Below are 22099 nucleotides of genomic sequence, written 5' to 3'. Positions count from 1 at the left end.
AGGTGGCTAGGCATGGAAGATGGCAAAACAAAAGAGGTGACGGCTGGAAGGTTTAGAATGAATCTTAACCTCTGGCATTGCTATGGGCAACCCTCCAGACCATAGTTCTTTGCCTGCAAAGCCATTACAAAAAACGGAAAGACCACATGAAAATCAGGCTTGGTCCTACCCCAAAAGGAGTAGTCCAGCCCAAACTGATTTATCTCAACCCTTCTGACCAAGACCACAAGCATCCACAAATATGTTTCAGCCTGTGGGTCTCTAGGCCCAGCAGGCATGGCACCCACATCTGGGCATACCCATCTCACTCGGGGTGACCACAGAAAAACAAAAGAGGTGATGGCTGGAAGGCTGAGAATTAATCCTAACCTCTGGCATTGCTCTAGGCAACCCTCCAGACCACCGTTCTTTGACTGCTAAGCCATTACAAGAGGAGTAAGACGATATGCAAATCCGGCTTGGTCCCATCTCAAAAGGAGTAGTCCAGCCCAAACTAACTGGTCACATTCCTTCTGCACAAAGCAAATTTCCTCTTTGGTTTTGAGGTTAGTTCATGGAGGCTTGGAGAGATTTGCAATATGTTTGCTATGTGACTGAAGGCGTCAGCTTGTCAGCTTTTTGTTGTTGATTGATGGTGTTGCAGTTTTCTGTTGAGCGGGTTGTTTGGGTGAGGGAGTAATGCATGGCTTGATGGTCTTCAAAAGTAATTTTCTTTTTTGGGACTAGCTATGGTGGACGTGTATTAGGTGGTTTTGTAGTGGTGATCGTGTTCATGCAATCTCTGCATAGTGGCTTTGTGGTGCTGAAATCCTCTTGCTGTTAGCATTTAGACCAGATTCGATATTGCTGGCGGATGTCTCCTTTGCTTTTTGAACTATCTTCCAAATAGGTGTGGATATTTTTGGTCTGTTGTTTCATGATTTCAGGGAAGTGTGAATATTGACAGTGTATGTCACACATTTGTTCAGCGACCTTATCATTGTATATATGTTGTTTTGATGGATTGTAAGTGGATGCTGAGTCTGAAGGGTGAGCCTTTCTTCTGCTGTGCTCCTGGTGAAGTTCTGGAAACATCATTCTGAGATATTGGGTGTTTAGGCTGACCTCAGGGTTAGGTGGTGTTTGGTGGGAGGTGGGTGGACATTGCAGCAAGGTGTCTCCAATCCACAGGTGTGGGTACTAGTCATTCAATTATAATAGAGATCATTATTTTTATTTTGGTGAGAGGACAATAGGTTTTGTGAGCAAAGTGACTTACCTTTTTAAGCTAATTGATACATTAGGGAATTGCATAATGATATCTTGAGTTATAGATAATTGTATATTATTTACATTTTAACGGATTTCTTTCTGATGTCCTTTTTTGAATTACGTGCTCCTTAAGCCAGATATACATGAGAAATGTGTTAAGTATTACATATGCCTGTCCAACTCATGCATATACATCAACAAAAATGAGAATCCTATTAATTGTAAAATTAAAGTGGAGAGTGGACAAAATATATAGGAAATGTTTCCTTGGATTTTTTCCAGATTTTGAGTCAGAGTTCGTCAATGATTCTACAAGTCTACAAGTCATTCGATGTCTGTGGATGTTGTGAGTATTAATTCAAGCAGGTTACCTCAAATAGGAGTTGGATCTTAGATAAGTTGTGTGAGGTATAGGGATTCGAGGTGGATGAGGAGTGTTTTTTTCTGGTTTTCTTGGTTGCAAATATTGAGAGTATTTGACAGAAGCTGACATAGAGTTCCTCAAGGAAGGTGGCTTTTTTGGTCTAGGCAGGTCAGGGGAAAGGTGGCTTTGCTACCTGTAGCCATGTGCTTGGGAAGTAGCTGAAAAAGAACTACTTAAGGGTGGGATGAGATTAAAGCATTATTGGACGGTGCAGGTCCTGTGTGGTCTCTGTGCTGCATGCTGTAACCTGTGAGAATGGGGAATGGATGTCGAGGGTGTGTGTGGTGGTTGGATAGAACCTGGTATCTGTGATGGAAAGGCTTTTGAGGCTGTGTGTGGTGATGAGGTTGACACACTCTGCAGTTCAAGAACTGCATAGTGTGCTTTTATGAGCAAGAGCTTGCCAGAGTGTCTGGTGGTTGGTGTAAAGGTGTTGGTAAGTGAGATGTTGCTGAGGTTGTAGCTTTGCAGGGACATGGTGCTGAGTGAGTGCTGGATGTGTGTGGGCTTGGCTGAGGGAGAGAAGTAAAGTGTGGGTGCGTGTGTTTGGTAATACACATTGTGGTGGCTGACCTGCCTGTGGTGGTGCAAGGGTTCTGTCCCTTGGCTCAGCTAGGCAATACCAGGGCCAAACAGGAGTCAACTTGTCTTCTTTGCTGTTTGCCAAGGCAGACAGGCACTCGGGATGCTTATGGGGGCTGGAATAAGCCGAGAGAACGCAGATCCCTACAGTGATTGGAGCAGAACAGAGTGAAGGTGGGGTGGAGCTTTTGACATGACGTGGGGTTTAGGCCAGGAAAGGACAAAGGCCTGGCAATGGGTTTCTTTCGAGCACAGGCTGATGCGGGAACCCACTGGGGCCCCTTCATGCGAAGAGGATGCAGCTGGGGGTGGCACTAGTCAAGTGACTTGATGCCGGGTCCAGAGGTGGGTTAAGCCTGCTCTACTCACGTTTTCTTAGCATAAAATGAGTGAGAACCTACAGGGGCTCCTTGATTTGAGAAGGGTACGGCTGAGGAGAGGAGATGGTGCCATAACCAGATGCTGGAGTCAGAGATGGACAAATTACGCTTTGCTGGAATTTTTTCAAGCCTGGTATGCCAGCCTACCTGACGGCTAGACTAAAATCATTGGACGGCAGAAAGTCATCGTCATCTCACACTAAAACCATCTCTAAATTGGAAACTACACTGGTTCACAAGGAGAAAACTAGGAAACAGTCCTTCTCATACTACACTCCAGTCCCCTGGAACTCCATCCTGGTGGCAATCCAGATTGCTCCAAGTCTCCTTCTGTTTAGGTAAGGACTGAAGGCCTGGCTCAACCAACAACACCTTGGTGTAACCTACATTCCAGCTATCTTGGTCTCACCCCCATCTATATATTGTATTCTGATCATTTTCAGTAATGTTTACTTGGTCACTTGTTGAATTCCCGCTACAAATGTTTGCTCTGTGACCTGTACAGAGCTTTGTTGATCCTGAGCTAGGTTTATGCTATAAAAATATATGATGATGATAATAATAATAATAATAATAATAATAATAATAATAATAATAATAATAATAATAATAATAACTGTCCATATGTCCAGGTGCCAGGGACAGTGATATCACTACTCTAGTTGCCTGACCTCAGACTTTGACATCATCAGTCCAGGAACATGACCTCACACTGAGACATTACTCAAAGAACCACATATCAGACTGTGATATATCTCCATTATCTTGACACCAAACATGGCCTCATTGCAAGAGCTAAATAGCAGTCTGTGACATTACTCTATTATCGTGAACCCAAACATGACATGACTCCAATAGCCAAATACCAGATTGTGACATCACTCCATTATGCTCACCCAAAACATGGAATGACTCGAAGAGCCAAATAGCAGACTGTGATATCACTCCATTATCATGACTTCAAACATGGCATGACTATGGGAGCAACATAACAGGCTGTGACATCTCACCATTATCCTGACACCAAACATTGCATCACTCCAAGAGCCAAATAGCAGACTGTGACATCACTCTATTATCCTGACCTCAAAATGACATGACGCCAAGACCCAAATCGCAGACTGTGACATCACTCCATTATCCTACCCTAAATGGGGCATAGCTCCAAGAGCCAAATAGCAGACTGTGATATCACTCCATTACCCTCACCCCAAACATTACATGACTCCAAGAGCCAATTAGCAGACTGGCATCCCTCCATTATCCTGACCCCAAACATGACATCACTCCAAGAACCAAATAGCAGACTGTGACATCACTCTGTGATCCCGGCTCTAAACATGGCATCCCCCCAAGAGCCAAATAGCAGACTGTGACATCACTCCATATTCCTGACACCAAACATGGCATCCCTCTAAGAGCCAAATTGCAGACTGTGGCATCACTCCCTGATCCTGGCCCCCAATCATGGCATCACTCCTAGAGCCAAATAGCAGACTGTGGCATCGCTCCATCATCCTGAATCCAAACATGACATGACTCTGGTTCTCTCTAGATTGGACTATTGTAACAGCCTCTTTCTAAATCTACCTGCCTGTCATGGGTATCAGGTAGGTAGTTGGGGCAAGCTGGGTGGAGGCTTGGCAGGCCTGGCATAGGTACACAAAGAACCCATAACAAATCCCTCCTTTCATTCCTTCCTAGTGTTTGTAGTAACTTCCTGGTTACCACTTCCTGTTGCCAAACAGGAAATGCATGATAACTCATGAGATCTCTAGTGCTTGGGTGTAGCTGGCTATATAAGGCACACCCAAGATTCTTCCAGTGCATCGTGTTGCTTACTGTGAGCTGTATCAGCAACACACTTGCCGTGCTCTGGATCGTCCTGTTTCTGCTTACCTGCTCCAGATCATCCTGCTTCTGCTTACCTGCTCCGGATCATCCTCTTTCTGCTTACCTGCTCCGGATCATCCTGCTTCTGCTTACCTGCTCTGGATCATCCTGCTTCTGCTTACCTGCTCTGGATCATCCTACTTCTGCTTACCCAATGCCGGATCATTCAGCTTCAGCTTACCTGGTTCTTACTCCACGCCGCAGCTATCTCCAGTCAAGTGGGGACTTCTACATCCGCACCTGTAAGAACAAAGAAGAACAGCGTTAACACGCGCACATCAGTAATGCTGAGCATACTCACTGAATCTTCCCGCGACGCTGGAATCCAGGTTAGTTGCACGAGTGCACAAACCCCTGTAACAAAGAAGAGACATTATTCATTGCGCTCGCTCCAATAACGCGGACACTTTTTTCACTGCGCTCTCTCTCTATACGCAGCGCATACTTACCAAAAGCTTCCGTGCAAACTTACCTAACCACCAAGTCTCCAGTAGTGCTGAACCCGGACTCGAGGCGCTATTACCACATAATTTCTCCTGCAAGGGAAAGGGAGAGACATTACCCGGTGTGCTCGAATTGAAGGCGCTGCGCAAACCTACCAGCAGCTAGCTTCTACACGCAGCGCTACTCACCCACAAAAATACCGGCAAACAAAGACAATACGGACAATTTTGGACACTCAACATTCTCCGTGCAATGTTCACTTGTGGGAAGGACTTTCTAGCCAGTGAAAAAACTGGCGCCTTGAACTCTCGGCCTCGCTGTGAAGGCATAAAACAGCGTTTGGCATCTGAACTCAGCCTACAGACATTGGCACCAAACACAGGAGTGAATTGCGCCCCTGTAAATGCAGGATGGAGTGCACACCCTACTAAAGATCAAGGTAAGCCCATAGGGGGACATCACAGCACACAGTAAAGAGAAGGGAAGGGCCCAGGGGAATCGGGTGAATTCAGGTCTGAGTGTACACCTTGTATTTGACAGGTATTTCTCCGGATGAAACAGGGGAAGTGAAGACTCGGGGTCAAGGGAGGCTCGTCCATCGCTCCTGCAGAGACACAGGTGAGTGTGACACTGCCTCTACTCTCTGCCCTCTGCAACTAATCCAGAACAGGACTGTGAGACTTGTCCTTGGCCTCAAGCCCTGGGATCGTATCTCTCCAGCTCTGAAATCTCTCCATTGGCTCCCAGTGGGTGCAAGGATTAAATTCGAAACCCTCTGCATTGTCCACAAGGCTTCCTGGAGCAGGGGTCCAAAATACCTTCAGCTATCCCTCTGCAAATACCTCCCCTCTCGAGCTTGTTGCTCCTCTACCTCTAACTCCCTCAGGGTCAGTCGTTTTTCAAAGAAAAAGCTGGGGGTAGATCTCTGTCTTCAGCTGGGGCCTCCCTCTGGAACAGCCTCCCTGCCACTCTAAATCTTTTGGAGAACCATCTCCGGTTCGGAAAGCACCTCAAGACATTCCTCTTTGCTTCTGCCTTCGCTCCCCCTCTCCTCTGCTGATCTGTTCTCTCTTGGCACCGTGCACCTGACCACCCTCTGTCCTCTGGGCCCAGGTGCCTTCTCACCCTGCCACCCTCCCGCACTGCCTCTGGGCCACTCCTTGCACTGGGGTTTGTATCTGTACCCATACAGCCCCCCTTTTTCTTCCTGCACATATCAGACCTACTCTGTCTGCTGCCTTAACCCCAGCACTGCCAATTGCTGGCTGCACTACCACTGGTTGTTGCCTTTATTATTTATTTATTATTATTTATCTGTTTCTCCTTTACTCCGCACTTTCCACTTCTCCCCCCTTCCATGCACTTTTCCCCTCCCCCTCTCCCATGCACGTGCGCGTTCCCAATGTCACTGGGCCTAGTAAGATCATTGTTTTGTTCTCCCCTGTTCCCCTCCCTTGGCTTGTCGCGCTCTGAAACACTTTTGTACGAGCGCAATAGAAATAAAATATCAATATCAATATCAATGACTCCAAGAGCCAAATAGCAGAAAGTGACATCTCTCCATTATCCAGACAACAAACATGGCATCACTCCAAGAGCCAAAAAGCAGACCGTAACATCAATCCATATTACTAACACCAAACATGGCATCCCTCTAAGAGCTAAATAGCAGACTGTGGAATCACTCCCTTATCCTGGCCCCCAAACATGGCATCACTCCTAGAGCCAAATAGCAGACTGTGAAATCACTCCATTATTCTGACCAGAAACTAGGGGTGCTGCTAGGTCTGGAAAAGATCCAGGGCTATACTAATGTCAGGACTGTTGGGACTCGGGGCTAGTTAACCTTTTTAGTTGTAGCCCCTGAGCTTCTATCCGGGGCTACAACTAAAAGACCTGGGGCTATAGCCCACTACGTCCCCCCCTAGTAACACCTCTGTCACAAACATGGCATCACTCCACGAGCCAGATAGCAGGCTGTGACATCACACCATTATTCTGACTCAAAACACGGCAAGACTCCAAGAGCCAAATAGAAGAGTGTGACATCACTCCATCATCCTGACCCAAAACATGACATGACTCCAAGAACCAAATAGAAGACTGTGACATCACTCCATTATCCTCACCCCAAACATGACATGACTCCAAGAACCAACTAGAAGACTTTGACATAAATCCATTATCCTGACCCCAAACTTGGCATGACTCCAAGAGCGATATAGCAGGCTGTGCCATCACACCATTATCCTGACTCCAAACATGGCATCACAACAAGAGCCAAATAGCAGACTTTGATATCACTCCATTATCCTGACCCAAACATGGCATGGCCCCCAGAGCAAAATAACAGGCTGTGACATCACACCATTATAATGACTCCAAACATGGCATGACTCCAAGAGTCAAATAAGAGACTGTGACATCTCTCCATTATCCTGACTCCAAACATGGCATCACTCCAAGAGTAAAAAAGCAGACTTTTGCATCACTCCATTATCTTGACCCCAAACATTGCTTCACTCCAAGAGCATATATAACAGACTGCAAAATCACTCCTTTCTTCTCCTTCCATATGTGTCATAACACCATGAGCCAAATAGCAGACTATAAAATGACTCAATTACCCTGAAGCAAAACATGGCATCACTCCAAGAGCCAAGTAGCATACTGTGACATCACTCCGTTATCCTAACTCCAAACATGAAATGATTGCAAGAACCAGTTAGCAGACTGCCTCATCACGACTTGGGCCTTGGTCCTTAAATGCTGCATTTAAGGGTTGGCCCAATCCCGAGTTTGGCCCTGCTAGGACGCATTCACCTCCAGCGATAAGAATGCGCTGGTGGAGAGGGCATTTCCAGCACATTTTTCTCTGGAACTAATATCGCCTCCCAGTCCTATTGGGCCCAATGGGGAATGGGGATTTACTGCCTTACCGCTACTCGTGATCCGGCACTAAGCAGCCGGACCGAGTAGAGGTAACGCAAATTGCATTGGATGGTATCCCGGCGCAATTAGCACCGGGATACCGCCAAACTTGTGATAGAGCCCGGTGACATCACACCATTATCCTGACTCCAAACATGACATGATGCCAAGAACCAAAATGCAAACTGTGCTATCACTCCATTATCCTGACCCAGACATGGCATGACCGCCAGAGCGAAATAGCAGACCTTGACATCACTTCATTTCCCTGAAAGCAAACATGGCATCACTCCAAGAGCCAAATCGCCAAACAGCAGACTATGACGTAAATATTAGGTCAATACCTAAAACTACCATGTCGCACGCACACACAGAGCAATACACAAACAAGGCGCAGAATTCCTAAGCGATAAACTACACCTACATCAACCGACAAGAACACTGAGATCAAGCACCGACATCTGCCTGGAACCAAAACCCTATAACAGAAGAAAACTCAGAGGATCCTCCTTCTCTCACCAGGCACCGAAAACCTGGAATGACCTACCTAAGAATATATGGAACACAACAAACCACCTAGCATTCAGGAAACTCCTCAAATTATGGCTCTTCACAGTGTAACTACAACAACGACACACTAGAATGCTCACCCCGTTAAACAACGATGAAAATAACACCAACCTCGGTCACTCCCAAAATGGACATACACAGAACCCAAGGAACAGACCCCACGACAGACCATAAGATAGTATGGGAAATAGCCGCAAAAGGAGGTCACCAAAGACTGATCACATACTCAGGCAGAGACGAAAGCCCTTAAATGACTCATCCACTGCCTCCCGGGCATACCATATCCAAACCTCCAGCAGACACATTTAGATAGAAAGTGTGTGAGAGGAGACCACAACACCAGCCCCAGCACCCAAGGAGGAGAATAGACACCCAACCCACATTAATCAATCCATCAGCATTAGAACACCTACAGAGCTCGCTAGAATAGAACGGTGAGGAGCAATTACAACACTTAGTGAGCACGTTAGAACAGCACAGGGAGCGCCTCACACAAACCTAAAACCCTGCCAGGTGTAACCCCTTCGCCCACCCTAATGAGATTGGGAGGATTGGCGAGCGCCACATTCGGACAGAGTTCTGAATGTTAGCATGTTAAACTTCATAAAACCCACTAACAAAAAACTCAGCATTTCTGCAGACTTATCTCACTCAAAAATCTCACACAACCATCTCTCGCACAACAACCCGCACGCACTTCACAACACCGCAACAACACATAAACCGCACCAACAGTACACGAGGACTGACATCGATCCGACACTAGCACCAAAGCTCAGCACCCGGTGTCTACCGAGTTGAAGCTGCCAACAGAACACCACTCCTCTCCCTATACTACTCCCGCTTCACCTACTAACCCATCCCACCTTCTCGTTTGCAGATCCGCCAGAGCGCCTGCGGACCAACTCCGTTGGTGACGGTGCGCGGTACAAATACCTTTAACATTTAAGATTTAACATATCAATCCAAGCTGACCTCAGACTTTCACATAATCACTGAAGGAACCATACACCTGGACTGTGACATCAGTTTAGGGACCTAGATATCAGACTGCAGCATGACTCCAGCAACCTGACCTCTGACGGTGACGTCACTCCACGAAACAAATGTCGGTCCCCTTGAAAGGCGAGAGATGTTGCTATGGAAACTTAAGGGGAACATGAATATCAGAAAAAGTTTCCATATACTTAGAAATGAGATTATGAAACAAACTTTTGGAAGCCAAAAGGTCTGGCTAGGCAAACCCTCAAAACAGACCATAAAATAGTCACAGGCTGGTACAGATTAAAAGGAAGTGTTACTGATAGGACGGCAGACTTTGCTCCTGTAATTAGAGGTAGCCTGTTTTACTGGGAATGAGTAAAGTACCTGTCAGGCCCATGCTTCTAAAAGACAGGTGGGGCTGGGCAGAGTCAACCACCGATCTTACCGCACTTCTCAACAGGGGGAGGGGCTGCTTAATTTCCCCCAGCGCGCATTCATATTCCAGGCAATGTTTCTACTTCCCCGGCAGAGGCTTATGGGCGCTTTACACAATAGAAATGCCTATCATTGTTTAGACCTCGCTGTAAGTAAACAGGCATTTGGCCATAAGGGAAAAGACTTGCTGTCATGGTAACCGCCAGCTGTGTTGGGGAGGGTGGGCGAGGCTGTGTTTGTGGTTATAGGGGAGGCCACAGTTAGGTCGAGGGCTTTCCCGTGCGTGGGTGGAGGAGGGGCGCTGTTCGTGCAATGAATAGGAGCGGTCAACACACCGTGTATACTATACTTTTGTGGGTTCACAAATACATGCACCAAAGAATCACTGTATACTGCCGGTGTAACGTCACTTTTTCCTATCTCTTCTTGGGTTAGTGAAGTGGTGATCACATCTGTGCTGTCAAAGATACAATCAGGGCTTTAAATAGCCCGGGGCTAATGGGGCTGAGCCCTGGCAGGCTTACAAATCTCGTTCTGTGGTAGGGCCCTGCCAGGGCTCACTAATCTCCCCTGGCAGCCCCAGCCGCTACAGGAGAAGGCTTTTTTTCTGAAGCTCTCACGTGTAAGCGAGAGCTTCAGGCTTTAGAAAAAAAACTTGGCTTTTCATTGTGTCGCTAACCCCTCTGCCAGGCACCGCTTTCATTAAAGATTCAGGGGTGATGATCCATGCAACTCATATGAAAGAGGTGCCTGGCAGCGGGTCAGCGACACAATGAAAAGGCAAGACTTTTTTGTGAAGCCAGAAGCTCTCGCTTACACGCGGGTGCTTGAGACATTAGAAAAAAAGCCTCACCTTTTCATTGTGTTGCTGACCCCCTCCCAGCTACCCCTTTCATTAGAGATGCAGGGATCATCACCCTCACACCCCAGATGAGATGGTGACGAGCCCTGCATTGCTAGTGGGTCAGTGCCTCAATTAAAGGACAAGGCTTGCCTGACCTGAATGCTGCCCTTAGGCCATGGCAAAATATCGAGCTGGGGCTCTTATGAGGGCGTGGCTGTTATGGTGTATGTTTCCTGTCTCTGGTATGATGTAATTTCTGATGGAATGTTGGAATGCCTTTGGTTGTGTGAACGTTCCAGGGTGTCAGTTGGGAGTGAGCCTGAGTGTGAGGTGGCCTGGGGTGGCTACAGCTGGGTCCCCGCCCCAGTCCCAGTCCTGTCTCCTATGACTTATAATTAGAGTAACTGTAATCTACTGTAAATAATGAACAATAAAGCTTTCCCTGGAATACCTAAGACTCTGTGGGTGGACTGCGTCGAGTCACTTTACTGGGTAGACATTCCCTTCATGCCAGAGAGAAGAGTAACAGGTTAGGAGACAGGCTCGAGGCAACGGACGTTTGAGAAACACAGAAACCAAGTAAGGAGCGAGGGGAGGGGGACGACAACCACAGCTGTGTGAAAAGATAAGACAATGGGCCTCATTACGAGCATGGCCGTAGTCTGTATGGCAGGCACGGCTACCGCCATGCTCGCTACCGGCACCGCCTCCCGCGATTGGGCAATAACCGGCCCATTACGAGATAAAGGGGCCGGTAATTGCCCATTCGCAGGAGGCGCCAATGCCTGGCTCCCGATCCCCATTCTGCCCCATAGGGTAAATCCTGGCGGCCTGTCAGGAACCTGCTTGCAGAACTCGTAATGCGGCGGCCCGGTATGAACGGTACCGGCACCGTTCATACCGTGGCCGCCACTATTGTAATGAGGCCCAATGTTTACCCACCAGCCACACCATAATTACTCACTTAATAACATAGAAGTCCTGGGCAGTGTCAAAGACTATGTGACGCACTATAAAAGTAATGGGACGGAAGGAGCTTTGAGTGCCTTGAGGGAGTCCCCAAGAAAAACTATACAGGCGCCGCAAAAAAAGAAGAAAAGTTGAGTACTCAGTTATATTACCCAGCAGAAACAATACTGGATCAAAGAGGAAAAGTGTCTGTATTTACTCCCGGCGCAGAGAAAGTTTGCCCAAAGAAACGTACGTTAGGATCACCAGAACAAAGAAACAACATCTGTGCAAGCGTTATGAGTGTCAGAGCCCCCAGGACAACCCCTGCGGTTGGCCATGGGCACCCGTGTCAGGTTGCCAGTGCCAATGCAGTAAGAAGTAGCATATGTCACCTTACCTGTGAAAAGTTCTAGTCGAGTCGCCATGGATGCACTGTCGAGCGAGCTGGCCATTGTTTCGAAGTGCCAAGTGTGTTTTCGTAACCGGTAGAGGTGCAGGGCTCTGCAAAGTCTACTCTGGGTCATGGCGGTCCCCGGAGTAGTAAAAAAACAAGGCGGGTCCTGGGAGTCCCTCTGCCGGACATTAGTCCCGGTTACGAGATACTTACCCAGAGTCTTTAGCTCACTATCTTTCACAGATCACTAGATCAAAGAAACAGCGTCTATGCAAATATTACGAATGTCAGAGTCCCCAGGACAACCCCTGAGGTGGGTCATGTGCACCTGTGTCAGGTTGCCGGCACCAATGCAGTAAGAAATAGCATATGTCACCTTATCTGTGAAATGTTCCAGTCGAGTGGCCATGGATGCACCCTGCGTCGAGCGAGCTGGCCATTGTTCCGGAGTGTCAAGTGTGTTTTTATGCCCCGTAGGCGGCTAAGGCAAATGTTGTTACAACGCCCACAAAGAATTATTTGTGTTTTGGGCATTCGTTGTTTGCTAGATTCTGCCCTAGTTTTCATTGAATAAGATTGCCATCCAATGTCGTTATGTGGCCGTTGTCTTGCGTTCGTCCCTGTCGGGATTCAGTGTTGTGGTCAATGCGTCTGCTAAAAAATGTGTAGTTTCCAATGTACCTTTCACGCTGATAACAATTATTTTTTGGGTGACTTGTAACATCTACATGCAATGTCTATTTCCAGACTGTATCTTTCAGTGGTATATTGAGTGCAACTTTACAGTTCTTTTAATCGCAGTTCCGTTCATTATTCGTGATATAATGGTGATGCCAAAGAAACATCCGCCTTCCATGGTTTTACCACATTAAGTTGTTAGCAATGTATTGTCTCACAGGCGTGAGGATAACAGGTATGCCTTCTCCCCAGGTGCCATAGTGTGTAGTTGTTGTGGTATCACGTACCACACTGTTTTATATCCACTAAGCAGTATGCGCATTATATTCAACGTTTGACCATTTGGTTTGACCATTTAGGTATCGCCTACACAAACTATGCAGACGATACACAGATCCCCCGTCCGCTTTCAAGAAATTACGCTGGGGATCTGGCTTTGGTGAACAGAATCTACAGTATCATTCAGGCATGGATGGCCACCCATGGACTATGCCTGAATGGCGACAAAACTGAGCTCATCATCTTAGGCACCCCCACCTACATATCCAAATTTAGCCCAGATTATGCCAATTTCACTATCGATGGCAATAACATAAAAGTAGCAAAGGAAGTGAAGACTTTAGGCTTTTACTTAGACGCCACACTGAATTTCTCTAAACAAGTTAACTCTCTAGCCTCTTCTACCGCATACACATGCAAATTTATCAGAGCCAGCAAACAATTCCTCTCCACCGACAGTTGCCTCACGCTCGCCAGAGCCCTCATACTTTCTAAATTGGGTTATTGTAACGCACTCTACATTGGAGCAAATAAACAGGCTATCCACAAAATACAGGTTCTCCAGAACAATGCCCTGAGAGCAGCTCTCAAAATCAATCGAAATGAGCATATCTCATCTGCCAGAAGGGAACACAAATGGCTATCCACCCTCGACAAAATCCAACTTAAAATTGCCTCCATTACTCACAAGTGCCTTAACAAAAATGCACCGCCTTACCTTGCAAACAGAATCTGTAAAAAAACCTCATCCAGACCAACAAGAACAGCCAATTCTAACTGCCTCCAAGTTCCACGTTTCAGACTCTCTACCATAGGTGGACACAGTTTCCCAGTTAAGGCTGCGCAACTTTGGAACTCACTACCCCCTGGCATTAGAGAACCCCATCCCTTCTCCAAATGCAGACAGAATCTGATCAATTGGCTAACAGAAAATTATAAATAATTCCTTGACCAATACCCTCTTGACGCCCACCCTTCCGCTTACCACGTTATACTACGCTAATCTACCTGGATTCCACTCCCCTTCTCCTTTTCGCCCACCTCAATTTTATGCTACTTGACCTTGTAATATATTCTGCACATACTTGTATAATCTTTTGATGTATGATGTTCACTTGTATACTCTTGTGTAGACCGGCTTTTTCTTTTTTTTTTTTTTAGTTTGCATATCATGTACCCATGTACCCTGTAACCAAGTTTAACATATCCTTGTCCTTATGTGCCCTGATGCCCCTGGGTCTGGTGCGCACTACGAATAATAAACTAAACTAAACTAAACTAAACTAAACTAAACTAAACTAAAAGTGACCAGAGGATAGCTCTGTGGCAACATCTTGGAAACAAGACCAAGCTGAGCAAACACAGGTTCGAATTCCGGAGCTGCACTAGAAAAAAACGACCGTGTTGTAAATGACCTGTGCTTCCACAATTCAATGAAACTAGAACCTAGATACCTACGGGTTATGTGCTCAGCAAATAAAATTAAAACATTTTTTTTAGTATGTCTACGTGAGCCTATTGTTTTAAAACACGTTCAAGTTTAGCATCAAATTTATGGATACAATTGTCATGACCTGTTATAGTTAAGATATAATATGTTCCCACCTCAGTACTGCCAGGAGCATGCCCCCTTATGTTTCCACATATGTTCTTTGTGTTGATGATGAGTGGTAGGGAGTGCTCATCAGATGTGTGTGTGTTGGCGTGCAGAATGAGGGGTGAAAGAAGTGTAGTCACGTGCCTGTCTGCCTGGTGTGTCTGCCATAATACACCACGACCCTGCCCACAGTTTAGTCATAGTTCAATGAATGTGTGTGTAGTGTGCTTACCAGATGGTTGTGTGGGGTATGCTGAGTGATGGGTGGAGGACGTGTGGTCATGCTGCCTGTCTGTTTAGTGTGTCTGCCATGATACACCACCACACGTTGTGAAAAGTGTCTGCCTACTGTGAGTGAGAGCTGAATGGATGTTGTTTGTATGCAAATTGCATGTACTGCCAGAGTGTCTGTGATGTGATGTATTTTTGGTTGAGGTGTGATTGTTTTGTGTTGTGAAAAGTGTATGGGGGAGATGTTATGGTGTATGTTTCCTATCTCCGGTATGATTTCATCGCTGATGGAATGTTGGAATGCCTTTGGTTGTGTGAACGTTCCAGGGTGTCAGTTGGGAGGGAGCCTGAGTGTGAGGTTGGCCTGTGGTGGCTACAGCTGTGTCACCGCCCCAGCCCCAATCTTTTCTCCTATGACTTATAATTTGAGTAACTGGAGTAACTGTAATCTACTGTGAATAGTGTACAATAAAGCTTTCCATGGCATACCTAAGACTGTGGGTGGACTGCGTCGAGTCACTTTACTGGGGACCCCACCACGACTGTGGCCTAATAGAAAGCATTCAGGAGAGGCGAGTGCTGCCTCTTAATTGCACTACCAGCCCCCTGCCAGGCCACGCCCCTTTAAGAGCCCAAGCTGAAGTTTGAAGGCCACTTAAAGCACTGCATACTGCCCCCTTCCTTCCATCTCTCCTCACCCCCAATCCCTCTGAATTAAAGAATGTGTTATAAAGCTTCTGGTAAGTTATTTCTCAATGTTAGCATTGATAATAAATGTTATATGTCCGTTTTTTTGTTATATTTAACAACTTTTTAATATCTATATAAGGACAACATGCTTTAAATTGCCCTATTTGGGCCTGTTTTTTCCAGGTTTTCTGGTGGGAGAGCCCCCACCCAACATAAAGGGTTTGGGCTTGCTAGTAAAGAGTTATATGGTCCGCTTTGAAATACCACAGACTGCTGTCGGGAGAGTCTCTGAGATTAGCAACTTCCTTTATGCTGATGGTCTCTTCAAATATAACTGGATAAATATCTTGCTTGGACGTATGCTCCTCCTCCAGCATGCGTATTATAAAAAGTTTTGAAATTGCAGACAAACAAAATAATTATTTGCATACTAGAAGAACCTCCCCCGCACCCTTACCCGTCTGTGTGGCATGTGTTAATCATCCTTCCGGGACACGATTAGTAGTCGCCGGCATGACTCCATTTCCTCCTCACCTGCAAAGTCTGCCCTGAAACTTCAGTCGCCTCCTCCTTCAGCCTCAACAATCATTCTACCACCGAATTTCTCCACTTTCCAGCCTCCCCACAGGGCTCAGTTCCAGAGGCTCTTACGACATTTAATGGACTGACCATTAAATAGGTCAGGCATTCGCCCGCTGAGCCGTCAACATGGCATATTCCACTGGTTGTCCATGGATGGTTTAGGGCTGCCACCATTTATATGCTCACCACCCTACTCCCGTCTCTCTCAGGCCAGGAACTGTCTCAACAGAGACAAAGCAATGTAAAACACACATTGGGGGTCATTACGAGTTTGGCGGTAAGGGGTTAACGGCGGCGGTAAAGGTGCTGGAGCCGTCAACCCCTTACCGCCCCATTCCAAGTCTGCTCGTGGGAACTCGCTAAGGACGCCAGGTTTTACCAGGCGTCCTTAGCGGGTTCCTTGAATGAGGAATTACCGGGCCCTCCAAGGTCGGAATGGCCCAGTAATTCCTCATTCAAGGAACCCGGACCCGGTACCCGGTAAGGGGGTAGCCATGACGCTAATAGCGGCATGGTTACCTCCTACCTCATAATGACCCCCTTTACCTGCACGGCAGTGAAGAATGGTAGGAAGCACTGTATAAGACAAGCTATTAACATTTATGCTCATTTTTTTTACCAAGGCCGGTGCACACTGCCGTTGTACGTGACTCATCATCATAAAACTGTATTCGAATTGCGCATTGACAATTTATTAAAGTACACAGAACCAAAAAAAAACAATAAAAACCAGTGTAAAAAGATCAAAAGAATAGGAACACATTAGCCATCATCCTATTAAGTGAAAAAGAAAAACATGTGGAAACTTCATAGCGAAGGTTTCAGTGTCTCTGTTGTAAGCCGAAGTGCCCTTCTTGAATACACCCACGGTCTTGACTTGAGAACAAATAATGATAGTCCGGGCGTCAATTCCTTATCTTCTTAAGCTACAATCAAATGGTAGGCACCTGTAGTAGCATACTTTGGGCATATTAAAACAAAATGTAGGCTGGTTTTGGCTTTGTCCATACAAAGGGGCCGTTGATATTGGCATAAGATGCATGGGTGTTCCAAGTGGCGAACCATGTGTTAAGTGGCAACAAGTTGAACTGGAGCCTGTTTAAGGCCCACCGTTCACAAAAGTACATTTTGGTACTGAGGAATGGCTGAATACCAATAATCAATATTTGCTGCATGTTTCGATATTGGGCCATCCAATATCCCTATCAACCCTATAATTGATAACCAACTTTATAATTATCTTTTTGATTCCCAGTTTTGAAAGAACAAAGCTGGAACGCCACAAACTAGGTGTGCTCACAAAACCCAGGCTGTTTGATTCATTACATATAAGTTACTCTTTGCAGACTTATACTACTATTAATTTTAGACTACTTGTTATGTTAATGCGGTTAATAACTACTATAGTACATATGAAATTCGTAAGTGATCTTAACAAATGCTTTAACAAATGACTTAGCTATATAGAAATACTACTACAAATGACCAGAATCATTTACTATGTCATTTCTTTATGGTTCTTGTTTTATTCAAAGTCTGTAAATTGTTGACATCTGTATCATACTCAATATTTAAACAATAAAAATCATTAAAATAAAAAAAAAACCCAGGCTGTTTAGGACATGACGACACCACGGGATCTTTGTTACACCAGAGTGTGGGATGATGTAGTCAAGAATGAAGTCGGTTAATTTAGCTTTAGAGTTGCACCGTGAAGATAGGAACGCCTTAAGTGGGGCACTCAGCCAGATTGGCGAATCGGGTTAATCTAGTTCTATATACAATTTGAAATTCAGGGAACATTGGCAGACACAATGTTCTACAACCAAATTGGTTATCCACCACTTGTAGTGTGTGTGAATCTTCAAAGCCCCAGATCGCTGCGCCATATATAGCAATGTCTTTCTGGCATGCCGCATACATTTCCAGGATGATCGGCACGGGCTGTTGCCCATATATTAAAGCAAACTTACTAAGGGCATCAGTGCTTTGGGACATCTTTCTGACAGCAGTCTTTAGGTGAGGAAGACCCCTTAGATTTTTATCAAAGGGTACCGCCAAGTAGGTAAAGCAGTCTTTTTATTTGGTCCGGTGGAGTAAATAAAGTGCTGTTTGAGGTGCTTACTAGCCGAGAAGGTGACAACCACAGCCGTGTTTACTCTCAAGTCAAGATAAGCCATAAAGTTCACTCCGTTTTTGAATTGAGCAAGGGGTTCTCGTAATGAGAGCTACGTCGTCGGCATAAGCCAGGGCGGGAATTCATTAATACCTAAACGAGGAACGCCCACCTGGCCATCTTACAATGCAGCTTCAAGGTTGTTAGTGAATAGGGAGAACAACAGGGGTGCCAAAACGCACCCTCGGCAAACACCCCTCTCATCCTCACTGCAGCCCGGATACCACTGTCAAGCTCTACCAGGATCCTCACCAGATGGTCATGACCCAAAGGGTATCACCGCATTATTTCACGGTCGAAAATACCACGGCCGAAAATGCAGAATTTATAAATGCACATTTCAATGCATTTATATGTGTGGGTGGGCGGGTTAGGGTAATAAATATTGTAAGGGGAGTATGGGGGTGGCTGCGGGGGTCTCCCCTCGCATATGTGTTGAAATGTGCATGGGGGGGAATGCAGTATTTTCGCCCACCGTATTTTATTTTCTAAAAACATCACATAGATCCACTCAGAGAAATGTGTTTGAGAGAGAACATCCCTTCATTACCTGCTGACACAAACATGTTAGCGATGGATTAGAAGTCGTCTTTTTTATGACAGTGCTTCTGAAAGGTGCTGACAGTGGTGATTGGAGGGGGCTATTTTAAATGTTTTTGAACTGGCATGGACTCCCATATTATCCGGGCTCCTGGTGGCGTTCCATTCTGCCCACGCTCTGGTCTATTAAGAAATGTACTGGGTCTCGGCTCGAACCCTGTCCTTCGAAGATCCAAAATACTATTGGGCTCATCATCTCGCCTGTAGTTTGCCGGACCGTCACTATCTGCCTTCCTGCCAGATAATTTACCAGAAGACATAAAGCGGCCATTGTCACCACCCTTGACCCTACGTTGCCCAGGAAGCGTAGACCTATTAATCAACAATGGGAGAAATCTTCTACTGCCGATGAGCACAAGCCAAATTAGGTGTTCTGCCGTCAGTAAACCACTTAGTGGTACTATGATCACCTTTAGTTCACCCCTTCACCCTACCAATCCCAACTTTAGAGCTATCCATGTTATCACCTTCACCAACAAACCCTGAAAAAGGGCAGTAAGAAAACCGGTGTAATCGTGCATCAAGATGAACTGTGTAGGTGATAACTACCAGGCTCTATTGCAACCTGTAGTAGGAAAGGGATTTGTTCACACGTCGTTATTGCACATGCTTCTGAGGAAGGGTGGCTGTGCGGTAATCCTGAGGGACCTCTCTGCAGTGTCTGGCATAGCCATTCGCCACATCTCAGAAACCTGATAAATGTCTGTGTCCTTGGTTTCAAGCTCCACCACAATATTTCTCTTGCTCTCCAAATCAATTCTGTCATAAGAACCCCCTTTTCATTCAGATTCCAGAGCAAAGAAACTCCCTTTTCTAACATTGCCTCCAGTTTGACTAGGGTCAATGCCATTCTGTATAGTTGCTTCCAAAATACCAGATAGAAGACAGCGCCAAATCCAGGTTTTTCGAAAACAATGAGTTTGTTTTATTATATTGAAGTTGCCCTTGTTGATGACATGTGTTTCGGCTGTACTAAAAAGCCTTTTTCAAATCAGGGCCGAATCACTCCTTATTATTACAATCTTTAATTGCATGTTCCCATATGTTTATTTATCTGATGTTCGTGAATAATTGGGTTCAATCCCTGCAGCGTTTCCTAAAGGCGCTCTGGCGCGTAGGTCTGTTCAAAGAGGCCTCTTATGGGAACATGCAATTAAAGCTTGTGCAAATAAGGAGTGATTAGGCCCTGATTTGAAAAAGGCTTTTTAGTACAGCTGAAACACATGTCATCAACAAGGGCAACTTCAATATAATAAAACAAACTCTTTGTTTTCGAAAAACTGGATTTGGCTCTGTCTTCTATCTGAGTATTTTGGAAGCAACTCATTTTTGTAGTGGTTTAATTGGCTTTTCTAACCACAGCTAACTCAGTAAGACGCGCCATATACTATACTTGGCTACAGTATACTTGTGTCTACAATCTATATATATACCCGCCTACACACGTGCTAGGTGTGTCTAGTTGCACAAAGTGCTACCTATACTGTCGTATAATTAATAGTGACAGAACCAATAGAGATATAAATCTTTAATTTAGTTTGGAAAATTAAACCATGTCCACATTCATAACTCATTTAAGGCCACACAAGTCAACCAAGCAATTGAAAGGTTAGTGTTAATCGTTGCATGTGCACACCAATAGAGACATCACACCCTGATGGGATTGTTCTAGTATGTTACCAATACGTCTTTTTCGTTTTGGTTTTTAGATTGTCATATGCGAAGGACATCAACCAATGAACTACTCTTGATATCCAATTTCGGGTATTTCCATATAAAGTCCTGAAGACGGGTCAAGCACACATCTCATAGCATCTTTAAACTGGCTACAGAGTGTTTTTTGTTTAACAAGCATTGCTAAGACCCAGAAACACACTTTTAGGTGTCGACAGAGTTAAGGACAAGTTATTTGTAACCTGAGGTTTTCATAAAACAACAAGATGTTCACCTCACATCCTTACTAACCCCACAATAGCATCACAATATGATGAGTTCAAAGAAATTGTTTTTTTGGTTGAAAACATTAACTTTTACTATATGTTTGTTATGTGATGTTATGTATTAATAAAATACATTTTTGTCTGTTTTAAACAAAAATCTTTTTGAGTGTTTTGTATTTATAAATTAATAGATGTATATCTCTATTGGTTCTGTCACTATTAATTATACGACAGTATAGGTAGCACTTTGTGCAACTAGACACACCTAGCACGTGTGTAGGCGGATAGCTGTTTTTGTGGCACTTTTTCTATATATATGCTTGCATTAGTCCTCTGCCACACAGCCCCCTAATAAAGAGGACTTCAAAGCTCTATTTGATTTTTTTCAGTACAATCTATACATGTCACCTTGACAGACCGGACCTACAAAGCCAAAACTACTCACACACATTCTGTATAGTTGCCTACACTACTGCTAAAGACTCTGTCTGTGCCTAACGCCCTGATCATGGCTGCCCCTTCCTTATTCACACTGATGATGCTGGCCCTAAGGTCTCTTCACTGGCCCCTGGTGCACCAAAGGATCAAATCAAAGACCTCTGTATCATGCACCATGACCACTACGACCAAGCCCAACCCCCCTCTGTGGCAAGTTTCACAACTACTTTCCAACATTCCTCATCTCCTTTCATCTGATGGTTTCTTGCTGCGGCTTGGTCAACAAAGGCCACCATGCCCAATCTGTTGAGGAATCCATCCTCTGGAACCCCCTCCTGCACTCACCCCTGCTGACCAAACATGATTCCAGCTTCCTATGATCCATTAAGACTTATTTAAATGAAAACTCAATCTCCTATCCTACACGTTGTTAGCTCCATCTTGACTATGACGCCCTGATTCTATCCTGGTGGCATGTCGGCAGGCGTAGTAAGGTGTTTAACATAGCCCCTTCTGAAGCATCATTTCCCCATGTAAAAACATCAACTATCTCCCCAAAATAGATGAAGATATTGGGCCTCATTACGACTCTGCCGGTCCGGAAAGAACGGTGGTGGTAAAACCGCTGCCACTGTTGTTTCCGGACCGTCTGATTCAGAATCCTGCAGGCGGGAGGTGTCACTCCCGGCTGGTCTGAACTGGCGCGATTATCACTACCCGCCGGCAGGCAGACATGGAAACACCGGCTCTGTCATAGACAGAACCGGTGTCTCCATGGTCCCCATCCCCATGGAGTCCTGTAGGA

The sequence above is a fragment of the Ambystoma mexicanum genome, chromosome 3p, assembly GCF_040938575.1.
Source record: "Ambystoma mexicanum isolate Mex_15411 chromosome 3p, UKY_AmexF1_1, whole genome shotgun sequence".
In the NCBI taxonomy this organism is placed as follows: Eukaryota; Metazoa; Chordata; class Amphibia; order Caudata; family Ambystomatidae; genus Ambystoma; species Ambystoma mexicanum.
The sequence above is the reverse complement of the archived record's forward strand: the minus strand, read 5'-3'. Positions refer to the sequence as shown.